This window comes from Bufo bufo, chromosome 3, assembly GCF_905171765.1.
Source record: "Bufo bufo chromosome 3, aBufBuf1.1, whole genome shotgun sequence".
Lineage (NCBI taxonomy): Eukaryota > Metazoa > Chordata > Amphibia > Anura > Bufonidae > Bufo > Bufo bufo.
In genome coordinates, this window is record NC_053391.1 from 8,124,338 (window position 1) to 8,141,991 (window position 17,654).

General features: G+C 44.0%; 1 protein-coding gene across 2 annotated transcripts in view; it reads right to left on the reverse strand.

Annotated features, from left to right (window-relative positions):
• Nucleotides 1-1,605, reverse strand: part of BOC (BOC cell adhesion associated, oncogene regulated) — a 43,583-nt gene extending 41,978 nt beyond the window's left edge. For both annotated transcript variants that reach the window (XM_040422860.1, XM_040422859.1), the window contains exon 1: nucleotides 1,456-1,605. The gene's annotated coding sequence lies outside the window, so the exon portion shown is untranslated. The remainder of the gene's footprint in view (nucleotides 1-1,455) is intronic.
• Between the last annotated feature and the right edge of the window lie 16,049 nt (nucleotides 1,606-17,654).

Below are 17,654 nucleotides of genomic sequence, written 5' to 3' on the forward strand. Positions count from 1 at the left end.
CCAGATATTGTAACCCTCAAAAAAGGGCAAGACAGCCAGATCCCCCCTAAATACTAAAGAGCCGGACCCCCAATACTGGAATCAGAGCGGAACCCCAAACTAAACCCAAGAAGCATCAAGAATTCGGTGCAAACGTCACACACTGATGGCACAAAAACATCCAAAAACTCCCATACATCCCCCCAAGACAGAGTGCTGCATGACATCTCAGGGTGCAGCACTTAACTGTGGGGTGACACAGAAACAGGGGGCACCCCGAGGAAACGGGACTTCATCAACGTGACCAAAAAGTTCTGAAAACGCCAAAAACAATGTACCAAAAACCAGATTTTGCGTCCCTATAGAAGTAACTTATTAGATCTTTTTTTACATAATGTCATTTTATTAATATTATTAATCACTTCAACAAGTGGTTCAAGGAGATTTTTTTCACTTTGAGTTTTTTGAATATTTTGGGAATATTGACCCCCGCAATCCCCTATACCGCACACACTACACGCCACATATGGCGTCACCAGATTAGAATTATTACACTATGATTAGGAATTATTCCAATTTATGTTTCTGTTTGTTACGATTACTGAGAACTGTTTTTGATATATTTTTTTTTCCTACAGGCAATAACACTTTTTTAACTTTAATCACCAAATTTGACACTCTCAACTGTTAAAAGAAAAAAGAAAAGAAAAAAAAACAAACAATCAGGTCAATTTCTAAAATTACAATTATTTATTAAATTAAATAAAATGTTAAAGATTTCATTAGTAGAAAACTCTAAAATATTTTATATTATATTTAAATGAATTTCCCATTTATTACAAGTATTTTTTTTAGTTAATATTTCTATATTTCTGCTACGTTTTTACAAATTGAATCTGTCCTATAAACCTCTCGGTATAAAGTATGTCCTGCAGTAGACGGATGCAGCTTTGACAGATATTATTGTTTTTGGAATTCTTAATAAAGTGGGTAAAAATAGAAAAATAAAACAAAAAATAAATTATAAATAAATAAAAATATATATATATATAATAATAATGTTTTTTATATTGTATTTTGTATACTCTATGACAGGAGGTGACATACACACAACATCTCCCAAATCAAGATCCGCTGGCACACCGAGCCCCCCGCTGTACCCCGTAAAATCATGTAACAACATAAAAAACACTCGGATACAATGTCTACTTATTCTTCGCTTACATTGTTCACATTTTTCTGCTTGAAGGAAAACCTTCCGGATCCAGGATTAGGAAGAATCCCCGGACACCGGGATCAGCCACAGCCAACTAGGCCCAGCCTGGAAAACCTCAGGGACTAAAGTCTCCTCAGACCCCAAGAACCGGGCCAAACATTAAGGAGTCCAGTGTCCTAGGGAATGGCTGGAAGGCCTTGATGGGTTTCGTCTTCCCTAAGGAAACTTGAAGAATAAGAAGTAGAGGAGTGTGCACTTACCGGAGGAAGCTACAGCCGGATTCCTTACAATGTAACAATCCGTCTCTCCTCGGGATACATTTAGGTTGCAGGAATTTTGCAGATTTAAAGGGCCCTCCTGGAGTTTGGTTCTGGAGCTGCTTGGGTTAGAGGGAAGTTTCTCGGAAGTTAGCAGTGAGCATGTTCTGGGCTTTGCTCTGTGTATGGGATCTCGCCTCTTTTTGGATGACTGGCTCCTAAAACAATCCCTTCTTTAGCAGGATAGGAGCCTCCCCTCTGAGAGAAGGGGGGTAGAGGGGGGGAAGGGAAGGCGCAGGAGAGGAGGCTTGTACCAAAACACACAACTTCTCCTTCTTCTCCTGCATCAGAGGAGGAGAGCAGAAATCCAGCAAGTGGCCACTTTACTCCCAAGACTTGAGAATTATGGTTTCTGCAAATTGCAGATGAAGCCACATGAAGGGTCTGAGGTGGAGGAGAAGTAATGAGGGTGATGTTCTGCAGCCTGTGGTGGTGTTGGGGGGGAGTTAGCGCAGAAGATGGAAGGCCAGACCCTCCTCCCCCCCCCCCCCAGCAGTGTTTTGTAGGGTAGTTGAAAGACCTTGTAATCCGCCCACTATTCATGAGGGGTCTGTGCAGCTGCTTGGGACAAAAACATTACATTTTACTCATTGGTCACAGCAGCAAGTTAGTGCAGACATTGTGTGAGAGCCTGAGGACGCTGAGCTCTGCTACACCAGGGGGTGAGTGAAAGAGCATTCCAAGAGCCCATAGGAGTAGTCACCCAGCTCTGCACCGATTCCGGACGGCGCACACATCTGTATGCGTGCTTCCCCGCTTGTGCTCTCGTATTTCTCGGCCTACATGTCAGTCTTCACTGCACTTCTGAAATTATATTCATGAGAGGGGGAGTTCAGGATGAATGCTGCAGTACATGGAATTATAAGAGACAGATGGAGAAAAAATAATAATAAGATGTGTCATCTGTGGCAGTGATCTATGACGGCTCCTGGGGAATTTTTTTTAAATAAAAACAAAGGGATTTTGTTGATATTTGATGGAGAAATTGGAGATTTCTGCAAATTCTGATTAATAACAGTTTTAAAAACAAGTTGTGCAATTTCCAAACATAAGTTGTGCATTCAATTCAATTTAAGACTGTCAATGTAATATACTCCAGAGCTGCACTCTCTATTCTGCTGGTGCAGTCACTGTGTACATACATTACTTATCCTGCACTGATCCTGAGTTACATCCTGTATTATACTCCAGAGCTGCACTCACTATTCTGCTGGTGCAGTCACTGTGTACATACATTACTTATCCTGTACTGATCCTGAGTTACATCCTGTATTATACTCCAGAGCTGCACTCACTATTCTGCTGGTGCAGTCACTTTGTACATACATTACTTATCCTGTACTGATCCTGAGTTACATCCTGTATTATACTCCAGAGCTGCACTCACTATTCTGCTGGTGGAGTCACTGTGTACATACATTACTTATCCTGTACTGATCCTGAGTTACATCCTGTATTATACTCCAGAGCTGCACTCACTATTCTGCTGGTGCAGTCACTGTACATACATTACATTACTTATCCTGTACTGATCCTGAGTTACATCCTGTATTATACTCCAGAGCTGCACTCACTATTCTGCTGGTGCAGTCACTGTGTACATACATTACTTATCCTGTACTGATCCTGAGTTACATCCTGTATTATACTCCAGAGCTGCACTCACTATTCTGCTGGTGGAGTCATTGTCTACATACATTACTTATCCTGTACTGATCCTGAGTTACATCCTGTATTATACTCCAGAGCTGCACTCACTATTCTGCTGGTGCAGTCACTGTGTACATACATTACTTATCCTGTACTGATACTGAGTTACATCCTGTATTATACTCCAGAGCTGCACTCACTATTCTCTTTTTCCAACAGCTTCTTACAGGATTGGAAGTACAGTAGCTTTGGATGTAACTGGAGACAATCCATGAAACCCCTCATGTAGTCACTGTACGGAATAGACTCAGACCAGGGGCCCATTACATATAAAGCGCTCCTGGGTAATGAGACCTTTAATGCCGTGACACTAATGCTATAAAAACCCCTTGATATCACCCAGCTTTCCAGAGCCCCGATGTATGACCTCTCCATAGGAAATCTGTGTGACACCCCCTGCTGGAGCCAATCTTTAACATCTTTGCAGACCAAGAGCTTGCAATCTAAACACACTCAACACACTCATTGAGCCTATAATCTTTGTCACCTTTTCTCTTCTGTATAAAAATGCAAATGGCACAAGGTAAATGTTATCAGTGGGGGGGCCCCTGGGGCCCAGGAAGGAGGAGGGGGGGGTCTTCTGCTATCACTTTAGCATTGAAGTCATAATTATCTTAACAAAACCAACAAAGGAGAGCACTAATTAGCAAATCACCTCCAGGCACAGAATCCACCAGTTGTCCCAAACCACATGGGAGAAGGGGGGATGGGGAGTGGATGTTTTTTTTGACCTTATGGTTTTTTAACCATTTGTTCACCATTGTGCACACGGCATGTCATGTGACCTCACAGGGATACATCAAACATATCAGATGTGGCGTCCTCAATGCATACTTTACATACCTTGCTCATAATTGCTGTGACCAGACAGATGCACTACTAATCATACCTCCCAACATCTGAATCCCCATTTGTGGAACATTTTTAGCCCCACCCCTGAGGAGCTTGACTAGCTCTGTCAGCAGTTTTTCAGGGTCAAAACAGCTGCCAGGCTCCATTTAAAGGAGCAGATACTAAGATTAGGAGCAAAGGAGATTCTTTATTGAACAAGTTGAAGCCTTTAAATCGGTATAGAGAAAAGGAATCCGCCTCTGGTGAGAATTTATCTTATGGCAATGTTATTTGGGCACAGCAACCTGTATGGTTCAGTGGATGGCACTATTATGTGAACTCTGTATGATATTGCTATTTGACACTGTATGGTGGTATTAGATGTGAGCTCAACATGAATAGTATTTGAGAGTTATTTAAGCACTGCATTACAGTATGATTTGGGTGCTTCCCCATTCCCACTTCTTGCCCACTGACAGCAGCATTGTCAGTCTTTCCATCTCTGCCTCACTGACAGCATCATTGTCCCCATTCCCACATCTCCCCACTAATAGCAGCATTGTCCCCTTATCCACCTCTCCCTGACAGCAGGATTGTTCCCACCTTTCCCCCACGAACAGCAGCACTGTCTTCCTTTCCATCTCTCACACACTGACAGCATTTACCCTTCCTACCTCTTGCTCACTGACAGCAGCATTGTCCCCCTTCCCACTCCTCATCCACTGGCAGCAGCATTATCTCCTTCCCACCTTTCTTCCACTGACAGAAGCAATATCCCCCTAGCCACTTCTCCCTCACTGACAGCAGGATTGTTCCCACCTTTTCTCCACGAACAGCAGCACTGTCTTCCTTTCCATCTCTCACACACTCACAGCATTTACCCTTCCTACCTCTTGCTCACTGTCAGCAGCATTGTCCACTTTTCACTCCTCATTCACTGACACCAGTATTATCTCCTTCCCACCTCTCTTCCACTGACAGCAGCATTGTCTCCTTTCTCACCTCTCCCCCACTGACAGCAACATTGCCTGACTTCCTAACTCTCCCCACTGACAGCAGCATTGCCCCCTTCCCACCTTTCCCCCACTGACAGCAGCATTATCCTCCTTCCCACCCCTCCCAGACTGGTAGGAGCACAGGTGTCAGGAGAGCTTTTCAGGTTCCTCTCTTATCTCCTCTGCAGTTGTACAGATCAGACTGCCCCTGTAGAACTAATCCCTGGATGCAGGACCTGTGCACTAATAGTTATGTGACCTTGATGTATTTGCAGGTCCTTGATCCACTGCAAATCGGCTGCCAGACCTGACTTATTACCGCAAACCTCTGGAGTTATTGCTTCGTGCCCATGCCGGGGACCTGCACCCCACCTGTCAATGAGCTGAAGTCATTGTGGATAATATATGGTGCTATTATATGAGAACTATTTAGAAATATTATGTAGGGACTGCGTAATGCTTTTATATGCAGTTATTTGGTGATACTATTAAGGTACTGGATATTTGGTATTATTTAGGACTGTATATAATTATTCTTTAGGAATGGTATAGTGGTATTATTTCAGCACTATGTAGCAGTATTATTTTAGCACTTTATGGTGGTATTTTGGCCATATGTTGCAATATTATTTTAACACTATATATTGCTATTATTTGTACGCTATAAAGCCATGGTATTTGTGCATTTTATGGTGGTATTACTTAGGTAATGTTAGTATTATATGGGGAATATGTAGCACTACTTTGTGGGCAATATAGGGTTATATTATTTCAGTACTAGATAACTGCTATTTGGGTACTATATAGCCCTATGAGCCCTTTATACTGGTATTATTTTGGGTACTGTATAGCACTGTTATGTATGTCAGTATCATTTGGGGACCCTGTAGCACTCTTATTTTGGAACTATAGGGTCATATAATTTGGGTATGATGGTATTGCTTTGACTATATGCTGTATTATGGACACCCTATAGGATTGGTACTTTAACGTTGTATGGTCTTATTACTTGAGCACTAAATAACACTGCTATACTGGCACTGTATGGGGTTATTACTTCAGCACTATATAACATTGCTATACTGGCACTGTATGGGGTTATTACTTCAGCACTATATAACACTGCTATACTGTCACTGTATGGGGTTATTACTTCAGCACTATATAACATTGCTATACTGTCACTGTATGGGGTTATTACTTCAGCGCTATATAACACCGCTATACTGGCACTGTATGGGGTTATTACTTCAGCACTATATAACACCGCTATACTGGCACTGTATGGGGTTATTACTTCAGCACTATATAACACTGCTATACTGGCACTGTATGGGGGTATTACTTCAGCGCTATATAACACCGCTATACTGGCACTGTATGGGGGTATTACTTCAGCACTATATAACACTACTATACTGGCACTGTATGGGGTTATTACTTCAGCACTATATAACATTGCTATACTGGCACTGTATGGGGTTATTACTTCAGCACTATATAACATTGCTATACTGGCACTGTATGGGGTATTACTTCAGCTCTATATAACACTGCTATACTGGCACTGTATGGGGGTATTACTTCAGCACTATATAACATTGCTATACTGGCACTGTATGGGGTATTACTTCAGCACTATATAACACTGCTATACTGGCACTGTATGGGGTTATTACTTCAGCACTATATAACACCGCTATACTGGCACTGTATGGGGTATTACTTCAGCACTATATAACACCGCTATACTGGCACTGTATGGGGTTATTACTTCAGCACTATATAACACCGCTATACTGGCACTGTATGGGGTTATTACTTCAGCACTATATAACACCGCTATACTGGCACTGTATGGGGTTATTACTTCAGCACTATATAACACTGCTATACTGGCACTGTATGGGGTTATTACTTCAGCGCTATATAACATTGCTATACTGGCACTGTATGGGGTTATTACTTCAGCGCTATATAACATTGCTATACTGGCACTGTATGGGGGTATTACTTCAGCACTATATAACACTGCTATACTGGCACTGTATGGGGTTATTACTTCAGCACTATATAACATTGCTATACTGGCACTGTATGGGGGTATTACTTCAGCACTATATAACACCGCTATACTGGCACTGTATGGGGTTATTACTTCAGCGCTATATAACACCGCTATACTGGCACTGTATGGGGTTATTACTTCAGCACTATATAACACTGCTATACTGGCACTGTATGGGGGTATTACTTCAGCACTATATAACACCGCTATACTGGCACTGTATGGGGTTATTACTTCAGCACTATATAACACTACTATACTGGCACTGTATGGGGTTATTACTTCAGCACTATATAACATTGCTATACTGGCACTGTATGGGGTTATTACTTCAGCGCTATATATAACACTGCTATACTGGCACTGTATGGGGTTATTACTTCAGCACTATATAACATTGCTATACTGGCACTGTATGGGGTATTACTTCAGCACTATATAACACCGCTATACTGGCACTGTATGGGGTTATTACTTCAGCACTATATAACATTGCTATACTGGCACTGTATGGGGTTATTACTTCAGCACTATATAACACCGCTATACTGGCACTGTATGGAGTTATTACTTCAGCACTATATAACACTGCTATACTGGCACTGTATGGGGTTATTACTTCAGCGCTATATAACATTGCTATACTGGCACTGTATGGGGTTATTACTTCAGCACTATATAACATTGCTATACTGGCACTGTATGGGGTTATTACTTCAGCACTATATAACACCGCTATACTGGCACTGTATGGGGTATTACTTCAGCACTATATAACACCGCTATACTGGCACTGTATGGGGTTATTACTTCAGCGCTATATAACACCGCTATACTGGCACTGTATGGGGTTATTACTTCAGCACTATATAACATTGCTATACTGGCACTGTATGGGGTTATTACTTCAGCACTATATAACACTACTATACTGGCACTGTATGGGGTTATTACTTCAGCACTATATAACACTGCTATACTGGCACTGTATGGGGTTATTACTTCAGCACTATATAACACTGCTATACTGGCACTGTATGGGGTTATTACTTCAGCGCTATATAACACCGCTATACTGGCACTGTATGGGGTTATTACTTCAGCACTATATAACATTGCTATACTGGCACTGTATGGGGTTATTACTTCAGCACTATATAACACCGCTATACTGGCACTGTATGGGGTTATTACTTCAGCACTATATAACACTGCTATACTGGCACTGTATGGGGTTATTACTTCAGCACTATATAACACTGCTATACTGGCACTGTATGGGGTTATTACTTCAGCACTATATAACACTGCTATACTGGCACTGTATGGGGTTATTACTTCAGCACTATATAACATTGCTATACTGGCACTGTATGGGGTTATTACTTCAGCACTATATAACACTGCTATACTGGCACTGTATGGGGTTATTACTTCAGCACTATATAACATTGCTATACTGGCACTGTATGGGGTTATTACTTCAGCACTATATAACACCGCTATACTGGCACTGTATGGGGTTATTACTTCAGCACTATATAACATTGCTATACTGGCACTGTATGGGGTTATTACTTCAGCGCTATATAACACTGCTATACTGGCACTGTATGGGGTTATTACTTCAGCACTATATAACATTGCTATACTGGCACTGTATGGGGTTATTACTTCAGCGCTATATAACACCGCTATACTGGCACTGTATGGGGTATTACTTCAGCACTATATAACACCGCTATACTGGCACTGTATGGGGTTATTACTTCAGCACTATATAACATTGCTATACTGGCACTGTATGGGGTTATTACTTCAGCACTATATAACACTGCTATACTGGCACTGTATGGGGTTATTACTTCAGCACTATATAACACTGCTATACTGGCACTGTATGGGGTTATTACTTCAGCACTATATAACATTGCTATACTGGCACTGTATGGGGTATTACTTCAGCACTATATAACACTGCTATACTGGCACTGTATGGGGTTATTACTTCAGCACTATATAACACTGCTATACTGGCACTGTATGGAGTTATTACTTCAGCACTATATAACACCGCTATACTGGCACTGTATGGGGTTATTACTTCAGCGCTATATAACACCGCTATACTGGCACTGTATGGGGTATTACTTCAGCACTATATAACACTGCTATACTGGCACTGTATGGGGTATTACTTCAGCACTATATAACACCGCTATACTGGCACTGTATGGGGTTATTACTTCAGCACTATATAACACCGCTATACTGGCACTGTATGGGGTTATTACTTCAGCACTATATAACACCGCTATACTGGCACTGTATGGGGTATTACTTCAGCACTATATAACACCGCTATACTGGCACTGTATGGGGTTATTACTTCAGCACTATATAACACCGCTATACTGGCACTGTATGGGGTTATTACTTCAGCACTATATAACACCGCTATACTGGCACTGTATGGGGTTATTACTTCAGCACTATATAACACTGCTATACTGGCACTGTATGGGGTTATTACTTCAGCACTATATAACACTGCTATACTGGCACTGTATGGGGGTATTACTTCAGCACTATATAACACTGCTATACTGGCACTGTATGGGGTTATTACTTCAGCACTATATAACACTGCTATACTGGCACTGTATGGGGGTATTACTTCAGCACTATATAACACTGCTATACTGGCACTGTATGGAGTTATTACTTCAGCACTATATAACACCGCTATACTGGCACTGTATGGGGTTATTACTTCAGCGCTATATAACACCGCTATACTGGCACTGTATGGGGTATTACTTCAGCACTATATAACACTGCTATACTGGCACTGTATGGGGTATTACTTCAGCACTATATAACACTGCTATACTGGCACTGTATGGGGTTATTACTTCAGCACTATATAACACTGCTATACTGGCACTGTATGGGGGTATTACTTCAGCGCTATATAACATTGCTATACTGGCACTGTATGGGGGTATTACTTCAGCACTATATAACACTGCTATACTGGCACTGTATGGGGGTATTACTTCAGCACTATATAACACTGCTATACTGGCACTGTATGGGGTTATTACTTCAGCACTATATAACACTGCTATACTGGCACTGTATGGGGTATTACTTCAGCACTATATAACACTGCTATACTGGCACTGTATGGGGGTATTACTTCAGCACTATATAACACTGCTATACTGGCACTGTATGCGGTTATTACTTCAGCGCTATATAACACTGCTATACTGGCACTGTATGGGGTTATTACTTCAGCACTATATAACACTGCTATACTGGCACTGTATGGGGTTATTACTTCAGCACTATATAACACCGCTATACTGGCACTGTATGGGGTTATTACTTCAGCACTATATAACACCGCTATACTGGCACTGTATGGGGTATTACTTCAGCGCTATATAACACCGCTATACTGGCACTGTATGGGGGTATTACTTCAGCACTATATAACACTGCTATACTGGCACTGTATGGGGGTATTACTTCAGCACTATATAACACTGCTATACTGGCACTGTATGGGGTTATTACTTCAGCGCTATATAACACTGCTATACTGGCACTGTATGGGGTTATTACTTCAGCGCTATATAACATTGCTATACTGGCACTGTATGGGGGTATTACTTCAGCGCTATATAACACCGCTATACTGGCACTGTATGGGGTTATTACTTCAGCACTATATAACACTGCTATACTGGCACTGTATGGGGTATTACTTCAGCGCTATATAACACCGCTATACTGGCACTGTATGGGGGTATTACTTCAGCACTATATAACACTGCTATACTGGCACTGTATGGGGGTATTACTTGGGCACTTTATAGAACTGTTGGCGGTTTGGTCTGAGCACCGTATACAAGCACACGGTGACGCTCTGAGACTATATGCTGCGTTACGGATACCGTATAGGATTGCGGGGGTTGAGCAGTATTGCAGTGTACTGTTTTCTGCATGGAGCACAGTTATGATCTGGAGGTCCCGGGGGGATTCCAGTCACTGACAGGTAACGTGTCAGGGCAGAGCCTCACCTAACACCCCAGCTGTCAGTGACACATGGAAGATCAATGCCAGGATTACAGTGAAAGGCATTGGTTTATCGGTCGGGGAGGAGAAGACAGTCTGGGTTACTGAGGCTTCATGGTGGGAATTAGTGAGGGGCACATTACACCCCCTGCCTCGTGTTATTACATATGTCTGGGCAGGAGCCGACTGCCATGATGGCGGTCACCCAGCTTTCCCACAGACAGACATGACTTCCAGATAATGATACTTGCAGACAGCATGGAGGTCCCAGCGCTGCCAGCGGCTGATATTAATGACAGCGAGAGACACAAAGATCCATAAAAGGAGAAAATGTTCCGTTCTGGAGCCGCACATCATATTCTGGCCGATTACTGCTAATCTGTGCCCGGCAGAGCGGAGAGCGAGGCTATAATAACCGGCACGTAATACTGTCATCCATCTGTACATGGAGACGCTGCCTGGGTGGCAGGACCGCACGGATGAGACGGTGTATCTAATCCTGTCATGTGTGATACTGTGCTGATGAGATGGTGTATCTAATCCTGACATGTGTGATACTGTGCTGATGAGACACTGTATCTAATCCTGACATGTGTGATACTGTGCTAATGAGATGGTGTATCTAATCCTATCATGTGTGATACTGTGCTGATGAGAGGGTGTATCTAATCCTGACATGTGTGATACTGTGCTAATGAGATGGTGTATCTAATCCTGTCATGTGTGATACTGTGCTAATGAGAAGGTGTATCTAATCCGGACATGTGTGATACTGTGCTAATGAGATGGTGTATCTAATCCTGTCATGTGTGATACTGTGCTAATGAGATGGTGTATCTAATCCGGACATGTGTGATACTGTGCTAATGAGAAGGTGTATCTAATCCGGACATGTGTGATACTGTGCTAATGAGATGGTGTATCTAATCCTATCATGTGTGATACTGTGCTAATGAGATGGTGTATCTAATCCGGACATGTGTGATACTGTGCTAATGAGATGGTGTATCTAATCCTGTCATGTGTGATACTGTGCTAATAAGACACTGTATCTAATCCTGACATGTGTGATACTGTGCTGATGAGAGGGTGTATCTAATCCTATCATGTGTGATACTGTGCTGATGAGACACTGTATCTAATCCTGACATGTGTGATACTGTGCTGATGAGACGGTGTATCTAATCCTGTCATGTGTGATACTGTGCTGATGAGATGGTGTATCTAATCCTGACACGTGTGATACTGTGCTAATGAGATGGTGTATCTAATCCTGTCATGTGTGATACTGTGCTGATGAGAAGGTGTATCTAATCCTATCATGTGTGATACTGTGCTAATGAGGTCGTGTATGTAATCCTATCATGTGTGATACTGTGCTGATGAGAAGGTGTATCTAATCCTGTCATGTGTGATACTGTGCTATGAGGTCGTGTATCTAATCCTATCATGTGTGATACTGTGCTAATGAGGTCGTGTATCTAATCCTGTCATGTGTGATACTGTGCTGATAGAACAGTGTATCTAATCCTGACATGTGTGATACTGTGCTGATGAGATGGTGTATCTAATCCTCTCATGTGTGATACTGTGCTGATGAGACGGTGTATCTAATCCTGTCATGTGTGATACTGTGCTAATGAGATGGTGTATCTAATCCTGACATGTGTGATACTGTGCTAATGAGATGGTGTATCTAATCCTATCAAGTGTGATACTGTGCTAATGAGATGGTGTATCTAATCCTATCATGTGTGATACTGTGCTAATGAGATGGTGTATCTAATCCTGTCATGTGTGATACTGTGCTAATGAGAAGGTGTATCTAATCCTATCATGTGTGATACTGTGCTAATGAGATGGTGTATCTAATCCTATCATGTGTGATACTGTGCTAATGAGATGGTGTATCTAATCCTATCATGTGTGATACTGTGCTAATGAGATGGTGTATCTAAGGCCTCATGCACACGACAGTTTTGTGCATCCGTGGCCGTTGTGCCGTTTTCCGTTTTTTTTCGCGGACCCATTGACTTCAATGGGTCCGTGGAAAAATCGGAAAATGCACCGTTTTGCAGCCGAGACCGTGATCCGTGTATCCTGTCCGTCCAAAAAATAGGACCTGTCCTATTTTTTTGAAGGACAACGGTTCTCGGACCCATTCAAGTCAATAGGTCCGTGAAAGAACTCAGATCCGACAGTATATTCTAACACAGAGGCGTTCCCATAGTGATGGGGACGCTTCTAGTTAGAATATACTAAAAGAACTGTGTACATGACTGCCCCCTGCTGCCTGGCAGCACCCGATCTCTTACAGGGGGCTGTGATCCGCACAATTAACCCCTCAGGTGCTGCACCTGAAGGGGTTAATTGTGCGTATCATAGCCCCCTGTAAGAATATCATTGGTGGCCAGTGTGCGGCCCCCCCCGCCCCCCTCCCTCTATTGCATTAATAACATTGGTGGCAGTGTGCGGCCTCCCCCCCCCCCCATCATTGGTGGCAGCGGAGTTCCGATCGGAGTCCCAGTTTAACCGCTGGGGCTCCGATCGGTAACCATGGCAACCCCAGGACGCTACTGCAGTCCTGGTTGCCATGGTTACTTAGCAATAGTAAAAGCGTCATACTTACCTGCTGGCTGCTGCGATGTCTGCGTCCGGCCGGGAGCTCCTCCTACTGGTAAGTGACAGCAATGCGCCGCACAGACCTGTCACTTACCAGTAGGAGGAGCTCCCGGCCGGACGCAGACATCGCAGCAGCCAGCAGGTAAGTATGACGCTTCTACTATTGCTAAGTAACCATGGCAACCAGGACTGCAGTAGAGTCCTGGGGTTGCCATGGTTACCGATCGGAGCCCCAGCGGTTAAACCGGGACTCCGATCGGAACTCCGCTGCCACCAATGATGGGGGGGGGGGGGATGAGGGTAGAGAATAAGTGGTGTGAACTGGCCCTACTTATGATAGTGCTCTGTGGCTAGCGTAGTCAGCGGGCACTGTGATTAAACACTGTGGCTTGCAATGTGATGAGACACTGTGGTTGCCAGGTGGCATTGAGACTGGCATAGTGAGAGGGAATTATGGCTGCTAATGTGATGAGGCAATCTGGCTAGCAAAGTCAGGGGGCACTGTGGCTGTAAATTTAATGAGGAATCATGGCTGGTATAGTCAGGGGGCATTATGGCTTCTAATGTGTTGAGGCAGTGTGGCAGGCAAATCACGGCGCACTGTGGCAGGAGATGTGATGAGGCACTGAGGCTGGCATAGACTTCCGATCGGAGTCCCAGTTTAATCGCTGGGGCTCCGATCGAAACTCTGCTGCCACCAATGATGGGGGGGGGGAGGCCGCACACTGCCACCAATGTTATTAATGCAATAGAGGGAGGGGGGGGGGGGTGCACACTGTGCCACCAATGTTATTAATGCAATAGAGGGAGGGCGGGGGGGGGGCGCACACTGTGCCACCAATGTTATTAATGCAATAGAGGGAGGGCGGGGGGGGGGCGCACACTGTGCCACCAATGTTATTAATGCAATAGAGGGAGGGCGGGGGGGGGTGCACACTGTGCCACCAATGTTATTAATGCAATAGAGGGAGGGCGGGGGGGGGGCGCACACTGTGCCACCAATGTTATTAATGCAATAGAGGGAGGGCGGAGGGGGGGGGGCACACTGGCCACCAATGATATTAATGCAATAGAGGGGGGGGGGCGCACACTGTGCCACCAATGATATTAATGCAATAGAGGGAGGGCGGGGGAGGGGGGGTGCACACTGGCCACCAATGATATTAATGCAATAGAGGGAGGGCGGGGGGGGGCGCACACTGTGCCACCAATGTTATTAATGCAATAGAGGGAGGAGCGGGGGGGGGGGGGCGCACACTGTGCCACCAATGATATTAATGCAATAGAGGGAGGGCGGGGGGGGGGCGCACACTGTGCCACCAATGATATTAATGCAATAGAGGGAGGGCGGGGGGGGGGGCGCACACTGTGCCACCAATGATATTAATGCAATAGAGGGAGGGCGGGGGGGGGGGGGGCGCACACTGTGCCACCAATGATATTAATGCAATAGAGGGAGGGCGGGGGGGGGGGGGGGGGCCGCACTGGCCACCAATGAAATTTAAACTGGGGGGGGGGGGGGGGGGTCTTCCCCCTGCTGCCTGGCAGCCCCGGATCTCTTACTGGGGGCTATGATACGCACAATTAACCCCTTCAGGTGCGGCACCTGAGGGGTTAATTGTGCTGATCACAGCCCCCTGTAAGAGATCGGGTGCTGCCAGGCAGCAGGGGGCAGTCATGTACACAGTTTGTAGTATATTCTAACTAGAAGCGTCCCCATCACCATGGGAACGCCTCTGTGTTAGAATATACTGTCGGATGCGAGTTTCACGATGCAACCTCATATCCGACAGTATAGTCTAACATAGAGGCGTTCCCATGGTGATGGGGACGCTTCAAGTTAAAATATACCATCGGATTGGAGAAAACTCTGATCCTATGGTATATTAACTCCTGACTTTACATTGAAAGTCAATGGGGACGGATCCGTTTGAAATTGCACCATATTGTGTCAACGTCAAACGGATCCGTCCCCATTGACTTGCATTGTAATTCAGGACGTATCCGTTTGGCTCCGCACGGCCAGGCGGACACCAAAACGACTGTTTTTTCATGTCCGTGGATCCTCCAAAAATCAAGGAAAACCCACGGACGAAAAAACGGTCACGGATCACGGACCAACGGAACCCTGTTTTGCGGACCGTGAAAAAATACGGTCGTGTGCATGATGCCTAATCCTGACATGTGTGATACTGTGCTAATGAGGTGGTGTATCTAATCCTATCCTGTGTGATACTGTGCTAATGAGATGGTGTATCAAATCCTGTCATGTGTGATACTGTCTGCTGATCTAGTGTATTATATGTTTCAGTCCCTAATGTCCAGTATATTACAGGTCCCAGTCCCTAATGTCCAGTATATTACAGGTCCCAGTCCCTAATGTCCGGTATATTACAGGTCCCAGTCCCGGTGTCTAGTGTATTATGAGTCCCAGTCCCTAATGTCCAGTATATTACAGGTCCCAGTCCCTAATGTCCAGTATATTACAGGTCCCAGTCCCGGTGTCTAGTGTATTATGAGTCCCAGTCCCTAATGTCCAATATATTACAGGTCCCAGTCCCGGTGTCCAGTATATTACAGGTCCCAGTCCCTAATGTCCAGTACATTACAGGTCCCAGTCCCAGGTGCATTATATATCCTAGTCCCTGTTATCCAGGTGATTATACGCCGGCTCTGCTTTCCTCTGACTGCACAGACAGCATATGCACGTGACGTCTGTATGATTTGTTACAAGGTAATTAATACCCAAAAGGACTAATGAGGCAAATTAAACTGCAATTAGGTTAATGAGAGCAGAAGCCGCCAGACACTGTGTAATCTGCAGCAAGGGATGCTGGGAGGAGCGGGGCAGAGCGGACAGGAAACCGTGGATGCAGCTATGTATCAGTGACAGGCAAGTTATAGCAATCACTGCTACATTGTATTCCTTACAGTTAAAGGGGCGTCCACAAAAAAATATTCCAATTAAGGATTTGCTAGTCACAGAACAATGAAGGAATCAGGTAACACACAATAAGGATAAAGTAGGGGCTCATACACACCAACGTATTTGTGGTCCGCATACGATTCACATTTTATGTTGGTCGACTGCGGTCCCATTACCTTTAATAGGGACGCAAAAAATGCGGTCGGCACTCAGTGTACTGTATGTCCGTTCTGCAGCAACACAAAAAAATATATAATAGAACATGTCCTGTTTTACAGACAAGGAAAAGACTGTTCTATAGAGGCCAGGACGCTCCGATCCGCGAAACACAGAACACGCTCGGCCGGTATCCGTGAATTAAGGATCTGCAATTTGCAGACAGTAAAAACAGCATCAGCCGCATCCATAACCCTTAAGCATAAAAAAACAAAACGCAATGCATAGAACAGTGGTACTGTGCAGTGTATATATATACAGAATAAGAGCAGATACTGAAGATTGCACCCAGTATACAGGACAGGAGAAGTGGTACTGTGCAGTGTATATATACAGAATAAGAGCAGATACTGAGGATTACACCCAGTATACAGGACAGGAGAAGTGGTACTGTGCAGTGTATATATACAGAATAAGAGCAGATACTGAGGATTACACCCGGTATACAGGACAGGAGAAGTGGTACTGTGCAGTGTATATATATACAGAATAAGAGCAGGTACTGAGGAACTCTTTTTTAATTTTATACAAAAATACAAAAACGTTGCCATAAAATTTTCCAAACAAGGTATAAAGTATATACACTTACCCTACTGGCCCAGCTACATTCATACTATATCATTCATACCTACTAAAAAAAATTAAAAAAAAATAAAAATGGAGAAAATGAAACTTAGCCTAACGTAAA